Below are 16,089 nucleotides of genomic sequence, written 5' to 3'. Positions count from 1 at the left end.
TCCCTGCTCTTCTGCATGAGGCACCATGGCCTCTTTGCTGTCCCTGGAGCATGCCAAGTCCACTCTACCTCAGGAGATTTGCACTTGCCCTTCTCCATATCTGAAAAGCTTTCCCCCTAGATAGCCGCAGAGCTCACCCTCTCACTTCATTCATTCTCTGCTAATGTCTCCTCATCAGGGACATCTTCCCAGATCCAATCACCGTGCCTTAGAATGGCCCCAACCCTATCACTCCTGAACTCCTTTGCCTACTTTATATGCTTTCATAACACTCTTCACTTCCAGATATTATAACATACAACTTGATTATAAATATATGGTAGTTTTATTGTCTGTCCCCTTCCCCCATCCCAGTCTCATCACTAGAATGAGAACTCTACAAGCCGGCTTGTAGACCAGTGCCTGCCACACATAGGTGGCTCAACAGTTTTTGAATAAAACACTGCTCAAAGCTATTCAAATTTCATCAGTTCTCCCAGGTGTCACCTGTGTAGTATTGACCTGAGGTTTCATGGTTTAGACGCACTTTAAAACATCTGGTTTTGAAATAATAAACCTTAGTCATAATTCTAAGGAATTGGCCCAATGAGTAGAACTCAGTTTCTTCTTAACAGAACTTCCTTCAGGACATTGGCTTCCCCTGGGCTGTGGTACTCTCCCTCTAAACATCTCACTCCGTTCTCTCTCGTCAGATGTTAACTTTGTCCCGCTATGTCATGTTCAAGGTACCACATTTAAAATTCTGCCAACTGTTCAGCCTAATAAGAACTGTTATATCTTTTCAACATCATCGATCCTCTAAGAGGGTGCTTGAGAGCAAGAAAATCAAAGACTTAAGAAATGCTTACTTCTTCATTCTATCTTCCTTTGCTCATCCTTTTGTTTCCTGCATATTTTAATCTTTCCTATTTTATTTTATTAAAATCAAGGCTATTTATAGGAATAAAGTTTACTGACTTCAGTGCTATGGTACAAATCATTGTCCCTGGAAATCATAAACTGCTTGGAAATGTAGCACAGATGAAACCCATATTCTGGATCAGCACACACATCTAATTATGTAGAAAAAAAGTATATCAGAAAAGGTTGAATGTTGCAGGCACAGGAAAGAAATTGACCTCTACTCAAGTTACTGCCACAATTATACAGAGGGAAGGACCTGCATGTGTTTCACGTTGTAAATACCTGAGATGCCCAGAGCAGCACTGCAAACCCAGGGAATGGCCAGCAAACATCCACAGCAAAGGTGCTAAGGCTGTCCACAGCCTAACGTCTGCAATAGTTCTGGTACAAGAATGCCCAGTTCTTGAATTATCATCCAACTTTCATATGATTCTGAATATGCTTTAAAGGCTTTAATTCAAATTACCCAATTCCAACTTTTCAAGTGAAATAACTAACTCCCTACTAGACTTCCAGCTTCTCAAAGGCAGAGATTTTGTCTTCTTGACAGCAAAAGAGGCACACAATTGCAGTATTGGATGTGATCTTACAGGTCAACTAGTTGTAATTCAATCTCCTTGAATGACTGAAAAATACAACCTATCATAGTTTCATTCTTTTTTTATTTTTTTCATTTCTCATTGCTGTCCCAATCTCATCCTTGAGAATTTCAAACTAAGAAAACTTCAGTCTGAGTCTTTGGCAGGTAGACTAATTAAAATGACCTAATAACCTTCGTTGTATACATCTGGGACCAGAAGCAAGATGGCAAGATCAGCTTGTAGCAGTGTCCCCCCTTCTACTCCCCCACACCCCACGCTGATGTTCTCAACTTCATTCACAGCAGGGCGGCCATGTCCTGCTTAAAAAGAAATGAATTTCCTCAATTCTAATAGGGATCTTCTCAAGCCTGGCTCTTGTGAGCAAAACATTTCTTGATGCTGTTAAAATGCATACAGTTATCACATTGACACTAACATGCTTACAAGAATGAGGAATGCAGAAACATCCCTGTTCACAAGGATGGCCCCTGCATGGCCCCACCAAGGCAGATCAGGGATCATCAATATTCTCTGTCCTTGTGGTGATGACAAGGCAGGCCCCAGGCAGGAACCTCAAAAGCAGGATGTTTTGTCAAAAGGGGCACCAGACCCAAAATCTAGAAAACTGAGGACTTCTAACTGTGAGAACTGCTCTTCGGCTGAATACTGGAGAGGCTAGCAGAGGAAAACTCCCAATGTGGGTCTCAACCTACATGACAAAGCTCTGCAATGACGTTAGAAAAATTACCTTGGCCCCTTCTGCTTCCTTTCCGCCATCGCTTAGTTAGTTTTCCACCCAGACATTCAAAATGGGGCCTTTTAAAACTCTGCCCTCAAACGAAGGTGGTTCAGAGCAACACTTTGGCTGATAGCACAAGAATCCCAGGGCAACGCTTCACAGCTTCCTCAGCATATGCCAGTGCCCATTTTACAGGGGGGATTTATGATCCTGCTCTCAGTAGAGCGAGCCAAAGTTTTATAATATTCATTAAAAATCAGCACCACACGTAATAATATGGAATACTGCCTGTACACAAGGGGGCCAAGTTATAGGTGTTCAGGGAAACGTGGCAGAATTTCTTGGCCTTGGCAGGCGTAAAGTTGCAGGCACCAGCACTACAATAACACAACCACCTTTTATTGCAAATGTTCCTTCGTTCTAAGTCCTAATTACTTTCTGTAAAACCCTAACGACCATCAAGCTTTCTTCTGACGGGGCAGCCACAGGATGGCCTAAAAGTGCAGCAGCAACACACTGGCAGCCTCCCCAGTGAGAGGCAGGGGACAGGTTGGAACCCAGTAGGAGCTGGGGCTGCAGCTGGAAGGTAGGCTTTTCATTGAGCTTCGCAACTGCCTGCGCCCCTTCTAAAAGCCTGGCGTGGGGACTTAGAGCGTCCCTCAGTGGGACAGGCTGAGGCCCTCCTGGAAAGGATTCAACCGTCAACATCGTCAACATCTTCAACAGCACTGAAGGGTCAGAAGCTACTCTTCCTCGCCCCACCCCCTCCCAAGAGGGGGACCGGTCAGCTTTGAAGGGTCCGTGCATCTTTTTCTGCCCCTTCTGGGAAACGCTAGACAATCCCGGAATCCCAGGTCTCCAGGTCTGGCTCCCCTTCCTGGGTGTAGTGCGCTGGGCTCTGCCCACCTCCCCACGTGCCACACCAGCGTTCACCACTCACCTCCCCTTATCCCACTAGCCTCCAGCCCTGGCCCTTCAAAGCCCCTGCGAGTCCCGGGTAAGGCCGGACCGAGCCAGGCGGCCAGCGGGGCCGGGAGCTCTCCTCGCCGCGCGGCCGCACAAAGCGGGGAGAGCGGCGGCGGCGTGAGGCGCGCCCCCTCCCGCGAGCCGGTCGAGCGCGCGCCCGCCCCCTGTCCCCCGCCCCAGCCCCCGGAGCGCCATTCGCGGAACGGCTTACGCTAGTCGCCGGGCGTACGGCGCCCCAGCGGCCGGGGAGGTGCGCTGCCCGGCTCCCGTAAAGTTATTGTGAATGGGGAGCGGTGACGTCAGCCCCGAATGTCAACAATGTAGCGATTGAGAGTGTGGGCGTTCCGGGGAGAGCGCGAGCCGCGCGGCGCGGAGCAAACAGCGCCGAGCAGCCGCCGCCTCAGCAGCAGCAGCAGCAGCAGCCGCAGCGACCGTGCACGCCAGGGCTGCGGTCGCAGCAGCGCAAACGCGAGCGCCCGCCGCCGTCCTCGCCACCCCGCCTGCCCACTCCTACTGCCGCTGGGCTCTCGCTTTCTCCCCGGCCTCCCCTCAACCCTTCCCCTCCCCCTTCCCGGCATACTCGGGGGCTGGGAATGAGCTGCCATGTGATGAGCGTCCCCTCCGCGAGCTTTCGGTGACCCCCTATCCACCGACCGCCGGGAGGGGGCTGCGGGCTGGGAGGACGCGTAGAAGAGGAGGCGCAAACGGACGCAAAGTTCTCTGGCGAGGTGAGTCCCCGGCCGCGGGGCCCTGGCCCCGGCGGCGGGGCAAGTTGGCTGAGGGGAGCGAACGCGCGGGGCAGGCGAAGAGGCGTGGGGAAGCGGCGCGGGAAGGCAGCCGCGGTCGCCCGGCGCGCAGCCGCCCGCCAAGCGCCCTGCCCGCTTTTATGGCATTTTCTAGGAACGGGAAGGGGGTGGGAGCCGAGCCGGCGGACGCGCCGTGGGGGCTGTGCGCTCTCTCGCCTGGCTGTTTACGGCGGGCGAGGCGGCATTGTATTTTGCTCGCGTCGACGGGTGTTTTGGAACAGCAGGGGGAGGAGGAGCAGAGGGTAATAAGTCAGGCAGGGGAGGGCGGGCTGGAGGGAGGCGCGCGTCCCCGCGAGCCGAAGCAGCTGTCAGACCCACGGCCCCGCGAGGCCCGAGCGCCCCGGCCCCCAGCCCGCGATCGCGGTGCCAGGCCGGGCGGCCTCCTCCCTGCCCGCGGCGTCCGCGCCCGGGGCTGCTCCGCCAGGCTTTGCGCTCAGCTGTCAGTCGGGTAGCTGGGGCCACCGCAACTGGCAGGGCATCAAAGCCCAAGTTTAGAGTCCCGAGAAGAGGCAGGCTGGGGGCTTGCGGTGTAGACCTCGGCTTCGCACTGGGTGGGATCCCTACTAGCCAATGACCCGGTTATTGGAATGCATCCCGGGGAGCTCGAGCTGAAGGGCTCGTGCCTTAAGAGAGGGAAACCTTGCACAAGATTCCTCATGAAATCAAAGTGCGAACACATATAACACACACCCTTTTCTCCCTGCCCACACTTAAGTCTTCGAACTCCAGAAACCAACTAGGAGAGTTTATCCAGGGGACACCTCTCCATCTCCCCGCGCCGAGGCGTCATGTGGGGTCTCTCAGTTCTCCTCTCACGGGTGGGTGCTCAGGAGCCGAGCACCGGTGGAGAGGGAGGCGGGCGGCGCTCATGGACTACCCCAGCTGCCCGCGAGAGGGGACTCGAGTGAGCATCTCGGCGACCTCGGTCTGGCCGAGGATTTGCAGGAACTTGGACCGTGGGAGGAAGCGGGCAGGGCCTTGTGTATATGTGTGAAAGGCGCCGCGCACCTTTGGCTTCGGGGGTCGTGGGTGCGCGGGGTATCCCCAGCACCCTCTCGCGTGTAGGCGAGTTTGGTAACTTGGGGGAAGTTCCGGCGCAGCCGCTGTCCAATGGTTTTGTTCTGGCGCCTTGCAATTTGCCTGTCGGGTCACCGCCGTCGCCAAGACCCGTGGCCCCTGGGAAACAAGAGAGAAGGGCGCCCCACCCCCGACTAAGCTGTACACTCCGGGCGGCCGGGGCCGGTGTCGAGACGCGGCGTTCCTCGGTTTTCATCTTCGCTGTCTAGTGCTGCAGTCTCTCTGTGTAAATTTCATCTGTTGCGTGTATTTAACTAAAAAGGGTAATTACTTCAGATAAAAATCCTTTCCTTCCTAGTGGGAACCTTGACGGAGATGATGCCTAATGAGATATTTTGCTTTTGTCTGTTTAGAGTAAAATTAGAGATGTTAACTCTGATAACGGTTTTCTCAGATCATTAAAATGTAACATGTAGGAAAGGCATGTCGAGCTGCGAAGGCTCTGGCTGACGTGAAGGAAGCTGTGCGGGAAAGGCTGCCACTCCTTCGGTGGAGAGGCTATTTTGGTAAGGCAGTGGCGTCTTGCTTTAAAATGTGAGATTACCCCACCCTGGTGCTCCGGCAGCTCGCAGCTCTCGAGTAAATGGCATTTTTCATTCTTACAGGTAATAAGGAATGTGAGTCAAAACGACATCTTGTTAGAATTAGTCTTTTACTCTGGAAGAGAGATTGTTAAACAACAGTGTTGCATTCAGACTGCTCCCGTGAAAGGTCTGTCAACATTTCCAGTATAATTTCAGTTTTTCAGGAGTTTATAATTTCACCACAAAACTTTGGCTGAAATGTTTTTCCTTTCTAGTGTTCTGCTTTAAAAGATGCATTGATTGCCCACTTCCACCCTATTTGTTCCTGAAACTTGAATATCATTCAAATGGCGTTACCAGAAATAGAAAACACAACCATGGAATGAAATACTTTTGTTAGAACATACTTTATTTGTGCCAAGTAATATTTTCCTTTCGGATTTTGGAAGGCTTTACGGTTTGCCATTTGGTAATTATAAAAGTGTTAATTCTTCTGGTATCTGTCAGTTCTGCAGGTGGATTGAAATGTCAGTTCATATCGTATATGCCAGGATTATATGGGAGAATATTCTCCTCCTACATGTGTGTGTCTGAGCCCATAGCTAAATTAAATGCACGCCTGTTAGTTACTTGTCAGTTCTTTGTATGCTGAATGTGAGGATCTGCCATAGAGGAGAAGGCGTAAGGCAGAAAAGGAGGGAAGGAACTGGGGACCCCCTCCCTGCCCCCGGCACTTTTCAGTTTTACTAGTGCCTGGAAGGAAGCCATTTATTTATTTATTTTTTCTCTTGAATTATGCTTTTGACTCAATGTCTTCAGGCGAGTCCCTTCCAGTTACTCACCTCTGGCTGCTGTGTGAGGGGCTTAATTATTTGCAAACTACCTTGAAGTCCCTGGATGAAAGGCACTGCAGAAGTGCAAAGTATTGTTATTCAGATATGGAATTTAATGATCCATTACAGTTCATCAGGAAAATGCGCTTTGCAGTGATGGTGGGAAACGTTTCCACCTGATAGAGGGTAATAATAACTGCCTAAAAGTGGGTTCAGATTACAGATGAGACAATTAACTCTAGCCATGTGCTCTTCAATTTGTTGCAATTCATTTTGTGATCAAAGTGAGTAGCAGAGAGCCAGATGGTCAGGTTCACGTTCAAATCTCTCCCAGGCCAACCCTTCACTTCTGAGCCCACTGTCTCCACAGCCAACGGGGATTTATTCATTAGTGCTTGTGAGCTGTTCCTCAGAATTTGTGATCGGGGCTCCTGTGATGCCAACAAAAGGGCTCAGACCAATCTGTGTTGTTGGGAGCAGTTTAATTTTACTTGGATTAACCCGTGCTTAGTGTCTGTGCTATGCATCCAGCCTTAACAAGGGAGAAGAGAGGTCCGAGTGGCCCTCTGGCTAGGCGGTGCTGGGTTCCACTGCTCTGCTTTCTGTATACCTCAGATTTCAGGGGGTACAGTGGCTTCTTACAAATGTTGGCTTGATTGCTGATGAATGACAGAGTGTTCAGATAAATACCCTTCCTGTTTGGCTGAAGGATTGAGGAGCAGGACCAGTTTGGTGGCCATGTGACCTATGCTGTTGCACAGGGCCCCCTCCCCCATTCAGAAGGCCCTCACACGTGGTTTCGTCTTCTGCTGTTGTCTTCTTGAAATCCTTCGTAATTATTGACCATGGGGTCATTCATTTTCATTTCTCACCGGTCCCTGTGAGGACGAAGCATAGAGTGGAGAGCCAGGCAATCACTCCTGTGTCTCAGCAACTTGTCATCGATGGTTGCCAGGCAAGAAGGGGTGGGAGTACCTGCTTTGTGCCACCACATCATCTGATTTTTCCAAGGGAAGCTGGATGTCAGGAATTTTATGTGGAATCCTCTAGTTTTTAAATATTAGCCCAAACATTTTTTTAAATGCTGGGTGGAAGCATGATAAGTGCTAGAGCTGGTCTGCAGGCTGTCTCCCACTCCTTAGGGGGCTAGAACATCTTATTATTTAATATTTCTGTATTTGACTATTTTTCTAAAGGCTTGGCACATAGCATACATTTTGTGAGTCCCCACCAAGTGAATGGTTAACAGTAATCAGGAAAATTGAAAAATACAAGAAAAAAATCCCTCTAAATCAGAGAAAATTAACATGGGATTGATAGCTTTTTTTTTTTAACAGAGAATGCAACATGAAAAGCCTAAACGATTAATACCAAAGCCACAGTGTAATCCTCTGCAGGTAAATAATCCATTGCTTTTGGGCCACCTGCCCTCTATTTAGTTGTTATTGACCAGATAGGGTAACATAGCTATTTAATGCCTAAGGACCTCCATGGAATTTGACATTTGAGAAAGCCCACTAAAATAATAGCTGTGATTTATTGTATGTTCACCATGTGCCAGAGTCAGTGCTGACTGCTTTCCCTGCACATAATCTCATTGACTCCTCAAGGCAACTCTATGAAGCAGGCATTGTGCCCATTCTACAGAAGAGGAAGGTTCTCATTTTATGTGAGAAAGAATTTAATCAGAATGCAATATGTGTTTTCCTGACTGTCTAAAGGTTATTTCCCCATCCTATATACACAATCCAGCCTTGAGTCAATGACTGGGCATCGGGGTAGGGGTCATAGCACAGAAGAACCCACTCCCTACCCTCACAGACAAGGAACAGAGAACAATGCAAAATGCAATATATTTGTCAAAATCTGTGATTCAGACAGCAAACCCTGCCTCTGCCTCCCTGTCTCCTCATTCCCTGTCTGAATGTTGAGGAGGCTCCAGTGACATATGACCCTATCAGAGGCACTAGCAGTTTAGAAGTCAGGGCTGGTTGCAAAAATTGGCATCACTGTGGAAAAGAAGATAAACTTTCGGCAGAGCTGAAGCCGTGTTAGGGAAGGGAGCACCAAGGCCTTGGGAATGACAGAAAATCGTTCCTGTGTTGTCGGTGGCAGTGTATGACCCATTCCTGTCCCATTTAAAAACTTTATATAAATATTTACAAATTGTTCAAGTCCAAACCAAAACCTGCTTGAATTAAACATTTTGTAAATTCAAATTGACCAGAATATTATTCATCTTTTTTTTTTTGGTCTGGGACAATATTTAATAGAAAAGTAGTTCTTTCTTTGTCAAGTCAAGGGTTTTCCTTTTTCTTTTTCTCCTTTCTCTCTCTCCCCCTCTTTTTTTTGGGGGGGGGTTGGTTAATTTCAAATGTCAGTCCTCCTAAAACTGAAACTTACTCTTACCATCAGCTTCCCGAAAGCTGGAAGTGTTCTCAGAATCACCAGTGTCCTTTTCAAGGACCATTTCTCTTCTGAAGACTACGGAAATTGAACCTTGTCCTACTAGTGGCACTACTTCAAAAATTAGGCAGGAACTTTGCCTTTGTTTTTCCTTGAGCTGTTTTTTTCCAAAGTAGTAAATCTCCGCAATCTGAAAGCATTTCACGTACTTTTCACCCTAGTCATTGGAATTACAGCCAAAATGTCTCTCAGTCTTCCCCAGTGACCTCATAATCACCACTTCTCCAGCATATTCCCCTGGTTAACTTCTCTTTGGTTCCTCAGCCTGATAATAAATTGGTGTTTGGTACTGAGAGCTGTGTCATTTTCCTCCCTGACCTTTTTGTTCCTCTCCTGATGGCCATAGGACACAGTGCTGATGCCCCTGAGAGCAGCCACCAGGTTCCCAGCTCTCGTGCTTCTGTCAGCTTTCATATTCTCCTTTCCCAAGCATTTAAATCCTCCACTTGCCAGTCCTCCCATGCTTTTTGTGATTGTCACCATTTGTCCCCAAGCCTGTAGCCAGCATGTGGACAGACTCCAGGTTAATTGCAGAGGAGAGCTTTTTGAGTTTCCAAATCCATTGTCAATTCTAGTCTTGCATCATCCTTTTCTGTCTCCCTCACCACTTTTTGCAGCCACTTTCTGCAGATGCTTCCGGAGTTTCCTTGGGACTATCTGTGTGTCTAACCCAAAAAAGGCTGAGACTTTCACTTCGGAGTTTAAAGCTGGGGGAGCCCAGCAGCATGGTTATTCCCATTCTTACAAGTCAGGAAACTAAGTGAAGGTGCTGCTCAACAAGTCTGCTTAGTCTCCCGGTATCCACAGATCATTGGCAGCTTTAATTTTCTTCCTGTCCTGTATTTGCCTAAGCAATGGGAGCTCATGGATGCCACAAAAGGGGCCAAGTGTCCAGAAATGCCATACTTTAAAGGATGCTTCGTTCGTCCACCAAACAAACATATGCTGAGTATCACTCGCATGGAGGCGTGGTGCTCAGTGATCGTGGTGCTAGTGGGGAGGAAGCCCAGTCCTGGCGCTGTCCTTATCAAGCACACCATCTAGTGGGAGGGGGGACGTTTATCAGGCTGCCACAGATGACTTACTGCATGCAAGTTCTGTGAAGGAACGATATTGCATGCACCAAACGATGTAATGGGGAAATTTGACCTGGTTGTGAGGTTGGAGCAGCCCTCCCCAAGGAACTGTGGAGTGAGCTGACATCAGGGCCTGTCTGAAAGTTGGGGCTGGCTCTTTCCTCCTAGTCTCCTCAGTCTATTAATTCACTACCCTCTGTGGCCCTTTGGAGTATTGCATAAACCATGATATAACTCTTGGGGCCATTTTGGCAAATAATGGTTCCTGTATACAGGGTCCAGAATTGATTTATTTACCTGTGTCTTTAGAACCTGATAAAAACAGAATTGTTACTTGCTAAGAGTACTGTTCATTTCCATCCTTGGAAAATATGCAAGTTAGCATTCTTACTTTGAACATGTGTTGGGTCATTTTGACCATATTTAAACTATTAAAAGCTACACAGACATGCCCTCCCAGTTGGCTGATATGTGTGGGACCCGGGCGAGGGTCTTTAGTGCAAATCTGAGTCTAGCTTGTCAGAAGCCCCTGCCTATCCCAGAGCAGGAAGGTCTACAGCCTCTGCAGACTGAGAATGATTATTTAGACCATTCTTAGCACAATTTAGAAGTGTAAACAATGTCTACTTAAAATAAATTGACTTTACTATATGCTAAAACTCCTCTATTTTCTTTTTCTCTGATGATAGCTAACCTGTGTTGGGAGCCTCATGTGTGTTACTCATATTAACTCATTTAATCCGTGTATCAACTCACAAGCAGGTGTGATCATTAGAAGCAGAGGCACAGATGTCACCCAGCTAATGAGTGGGAGAGCTGGGGTTGGAAACTCGGTTTTTTGATGCTACAACTTGTTTTCTTAACCACCATGCTGTTCCATACCCACTTTTCCTTTTCACTCTCTGGCAGGTTTCAGAAGTGGAAATACAAGCCATCTCACTCTGAAATATTGGATATTTTATTGACATCTTTCTGAAAGATAGAATTGAAAAATAATTTCTCAGTGAACCTGAGTGAGTCTGTCACTTATCTTTCACATGACTCACTTTCTAATAATTGCATTCCTCAGTTCTAAGCATCCACTTGGGGATCAGAGTGTGGTAGTGATGACACGTAAAGACAAAGGAAGAACTAGACATAAAATGTGAATCCCATGACTCTGTTCCCAGGGTTTTCCTGCAACTCCTGTTTCTACCCTCTTGTTATGTGAAGAATTTGTTTTTAGCTTTTTTTTTTTTTAATGTAGGAAAAGGTGAAGGAAACCGTTCCTATAATAGGTAGATGATTCTACTGAGGTGGAAGAATTTCATTCAAAACTAATTCCGTTAGAGCCCCTAATTAGAAATGTTAGCTACTAGTAACAGATAAAAGCAGGTAACCTTTGCTCTCATTCTAGTCAATTTCAGGAAGAGATTATCTTGCCAGATTAGCATGTTGTAACTCTCAACAGGAGATTTGAATGGTTTTAAAGGACTCCACCAGGCAGTTGGTTTGGCAGTGACCCTGATCACCCCAGGTTTGCAGGGTCACTATTTAGAATGCTGACTCAGCTCTGCCATGGGCTGGACGTCCAAGTTGTGTCTTTAGTCAAGTGACATTATCCCTGGAGCTGCTGGAACATTAAACATACACTTGAAGCTCAATTTGGGATATGATCAAGTGTATGAATGTACTGTGCTTATTTTTCAGTATTTTGTTCAAATTTTGGAGATGACTAAATGGAGAGATGCTTGGTGTGTCACTGTTGGAGCTTTTAAGTGATTAAAAAAATCAAGCAGATGAGTGCATAAAGATTTCTATGCAAACAATGATGAGCTTAAATTAAAGCTGCTGATTTAGTATGAGAATTACTTGCATTGATTTGTAGAACATCCATATAGGTTCAAGATTCCATATTATGCAAATGAATGAGCCCTGGAGAGTCAAACTGTGAAAAAAATGAAATTAACTATAGAAGATATTATTACCCATTCAGCAAGAGGAAGATGTAGGCATACTTAGCGTTAACCCTTGCTTTTCAAGTATCTCCTTGAAAAGAGCAGCATCAGGGGTGATGATCCTTGCTGCAGCTGTAAAGAAGCCAGGCAAAGCTTGTTCTCAGTTCTCCCAAGTGTCTCCTTTCTGTCCTGACTTCTGCACTCTGTACTTTGCTGCCTTTAGGCCACCCAATGCCCTTAACCAGTCCCTCTCCTTCTCTTTCAAAACCAATCTTAGAAAAGCATTTTATGACAGCAGTTTTTACTAGGGTATAAATAATGGCGCATACATAGTGCGTTACTTCTTTCTGAGGCATTGGCTTGTTAATAGGAGACAAAGCCAAAGAGGTAAAACCCTAGAGATGGGACTAGTAGAATTTCATACACTGGTAACCTGGTGATGGGAGGAAATTTCTGAGTGAAGAGAGGGCTGTTTATAAATCTAAGCCTGGAGACAGGGAATATGGACAAGCTGGTTAGAGCATACAAACCCCTGTGATGTTAAAAACATGAAGGGCAGATGATTTTTAATGTGGTACTACGTTTGTCAGCGAGCATCACCTTCCTCTTGCCAGACACGATCTGATCATACAAACCTGGGTAGCAAGATGGTGTGTTATTTGACATTTAAACAGAACTTCAGGGGAAAACCTCTTGGTCTATAATTAGGAATTTTTGTCAGTGAGTCAGTGGCAGTGAATCTGAAATGCTGTATTATCCTTAAATGTTGAATTTTAAAAGAAAAAAAAAAGCAGTGACACTCATCGGCCTCCCCATCTCAGTGTTTTATTGATAAAAATTGAGTTGATGAATTGATTTCAAAATTGGCATGCCTCATACTATTGTTAGTACGGTTAGTGGTGACATCTGGACATTTGGAGAGGCTGATTGGTTAGTGAAGCCATGCTTTTTTTTTAGATAGAAGTGTTGCAGGCTGAATACCCAGTTGTGAAGGGTTTGAACTGCCTTCCATTCTACCCCTCCCCTGCGCAGACTCCAGCAACCATGCTATGTTGAGTTGATGGCGCCATCTAGTGCCAGTCAGTGGAACTGTCCTGCTGGACTCACTGTGAGGAGAGACGTCCTTTTCTTGGGGTGCGCTGTCTAGTGGGGAACCTCTCCCTAATTACTAATTTTCCCCTGTCTGTTTAGTTTTGCCTCCTTGCCATCCTCTCTCCCTGACTCTGTTTCTTTCTGTTCCCCTCTCTTGGGTGTCCCCTTTTTGTAGACCTTCTTCGTTTTTTCTCTTCCAAATCTTGATCGATTTTTTGGAGAAAAAAAGAATCAGTACCCACAACAGTTAAAGATTTTTTCTAATTTGATACGTTACGCCAAAGTAAGAGAACACCATGCATTTTAAAGTGATATTAACCATTTAAGTCATATTGGAGAACGAGAGTGAAACTAGACCAAGTCGAAAAGCCTCATCTAGAAGACTGCTCTCATCTTCCTCTAATTAGACGCTTCCTCACACAGTCAGTCAGGAATGTTTGCTTTAGTTTCTGATTGGCTTTGGAAGTATTGTTATAGTGTTGTTTTCTCTTTTTAAACTACACATTTAACCTCTCTCTCACATTTTAAATTTGAGACAACTTGCATGGACGATCCTGGAACACTGTCTCACCAACATGACATTGTTTCTGTGGGAAAATGTGTTCTGAGTTCCAGACAAGCGGTTTTCTTGTACATTTTTGGATCTGGTATTAAATGAAAGAAGAGAGATGAAAAAAATGTAGGACCCAACCTGAGATGTGATTACTCCATAACGTTTGTGGGATCTGAATTAGTGTACAAGTTTAAGTCTCCCACATCAAACGATACATTTTAAATTTCCACTTATGTTAAGCATCTCGATATTGTGGGTTTGAAAGTAAGTCCCCTCTGAAAAACAGGAACTGTGCTTGTCTGTTACCAGTTTTTGTGGTCGATAGGGCAACTATTTTGATTTTTTTTCAGAAGGGAGGAAAAGCAGTTAAATCCAGTTAAAATTAAAACCGGTTAAAATTAACTGGCTCGTGAGATTTGAATGCAGCTGTGCCACACATCACCACACGGAGAGAGAGTTGTTTATTACCACTATTCACTATAATTAGTTGTTACCCCAGCTTTTTGAGCAGTGGCATAGATTATGTCTATTTGGGGTTTCACCTTGGAAAATAGGAACTGCGAGGGTAGAGAGGTTCCTGTTTGCCAATTTGCATGTACCTTGTTTTTGTTTTTGCCGGGTAGGTGTGTGCACCTTATGTATGCGCGAGTAATTTAGCATGTCAGCAGTTTCCTACCAGAAGCCAGTGCTGACTCATGCAGCTGTTACAGCCCTCAGCTGGCCCCACTGCCCCAGCGCGCCTTGGAGAGCACCTCGGCCACTTAGCTGCTGGGAGGCTATTTTCAGATCTGTGGTCACTGCCCAGCCGGGTTCCCTTCTCTCTCCAGCAACCAAACACAGCCTTTGGTTGCTAGGTAAGAAACTGGGCATATTTCTACCTTTGCAGAGACTGCCCAAGAATCACAGCATTTCTGGGGAAGCCCATGGGAAGGTCGATTTTTGCTTCATTTTAATTTTCTGGGACCCTATGGGGAGAGAGAAAGAATGAGAGTAAGGGATGGGCTACACTGCTATTTCCTCCTCAGCACCTGAAGGAACTTTCCTGAACATTTAACTTAGGCTTTCCTGGTGTAACCTGGACCTGACCCACTTCTCCCTGCTTCCAGTGCAGCAGGGGAGCGGGTGCCCGGCGGCCAGCCCCACGTTGTTTTGTGCAGTTCAAGTCCTTAAATAATGACAGGTTTTGTTTATATCTGTTGCATGTTATTAAGGTTAAAAAAAAAAAAAAAACCTGACCTCAGGTCATTTTAAAGCCGGCATGTGTTTTCAGAAATGGTTTCACTGTTTGTTTTTGGAGTTCAGTTCTGCTTATTTTCATCAGAAAGTGAAAATGTTTTTTTTTTAAGGTTTATAAATAAACTTCCTTTTGTAGATACAAGTTGATCGGATCATCCTAAACTATCTTGAGAAGGATGATTAAAGTGAGATCAGCTGGGGAAAGGAAGGCTTTGCACCCCTTTGAGGAGTTCACTCTTTTTTTCTTAGCTTCAATAAGCATTCTGAAGCAGCTTTGACCAGTAATAAAGAAAAAGCCAAGCCACAGTGACTGTGTGTAACATGATGTTGATGGAAGTTCTTGGTTTCCGCCGATACAAATGACTCATCAGTATCAATAGAATTGTGACTTCTAATAATAACACAGTGCAAGACCTTCAAAACATGTGGTTTTAAGCCCTAGCTGTTAGTGAAAGGTTGGAAAATATTAGTTTGAGCTTTTTTTTTTTCTGATCTCTTAATTTCACCCAAGTATAAAGTTGTTTTTTGTAGGTGTGATGATCACACTATTGTTTTTTCATCTTACTGTTTTTAGTTTCGTTATGACCAAGCTGCCAAACTCAGATCATTTCATCGTTTAGAAATCTGTGCAGTAAGCATCTCCTGTCGGGGCTGTGTTTTGAGGGAAATGTGGCTGAAAAGCAAATCCTCCCTAAACAGAAAGGAAAAAACTGGTCCAGGCTACGGTCCACCAAGCCGCTCACCTCCTACACAGCGTCTATTGTGGACAGCTGTGGTACTGCTGACTAGCCTGTTGCCCTGTGAGTCATTGTCAGAGGATTCCAAGAGGAAGGGTAACAGAAAATGCGAGTCAGAGGAAACGGCCCAGTGGAGAAGGAGCAGTTATCACAGGAAGTTATCACAGGCAGTGCCCCATTTCCATGGCTGAGAGGCTGCCTGGAGACCCCAAGCGTCGCAGGCAGTTTAGGTGTATGTTTGTATGTTGCAGACTATTAATGGGAGTATTCTTGTATTGTTGTTTAGTTTTGGTTTGTTTTGTCTGCAGTATGGCCAGACCATCAGAGATCACTGTCTTAGCTCTGTACCACCAAGGTCTTACCTGAGACCCTTTCCTTTTTGCATCCTAGAGTGAAAGCAGCTGACTTTCTAGAATATGAGACCAGCATCAACATTTACGTTTATACAGTTTTTTCTTTCTATATGCTTCATCTTTAGAAATGTGCCATCATTGGTTTCCTAGCTGCTAGAGCCAGTGGCCTTTGTGCCTCGCTTGCGATGTAAGCCTTGATCTGGGAAATAA

At 46.1% G+C, this 16,089-nt stretch overlaps 1 protein-coding gene across 2 annotated transcripts in view; it reads left to right on the top strand.

Annotated features, from left to right (window-relative positions):
* Nucleotides 1-3,438: 3,438 nt before the first annotated feature.
* BACH2 (BTB domain and CNC homolog 2) overlaps nt 3,439-16,089 on the top strand; it is a 321,830-nt gene continuing 309,179 nt past the window's right edge. For both annotated transcript variants that reach the window (XM_072965629.1, XM_072965628.1), the window contains exon 1: nt 3,439-3,917. The gene's annotated coding sequence lies outside the window, so the exon portion shown is untranslated. The remainder of the gene's footprint in view (nt 3,918-16,089) is intronic.

The sequence above is a fragment of the Vicugna pacos genome, chromosome 8, assembly GCF_048564905.1.
Source record: "Vicugna pacos chromosome 8, VicPac4, whole genome shotgun sequence".
Classification (NCBI taxonomy): domain Eukaryota; kingdom Metazoa; phylum Chordata; class Mammalia; order Artiodactyla; family Camelidae; genus Vicugna; species Vicugna pacos.
The sequence above is the reverse complement of the archived record's forward strand: the minus strand, read 5'-3'. Positions and strand labels throughout refer to the sequence as shown.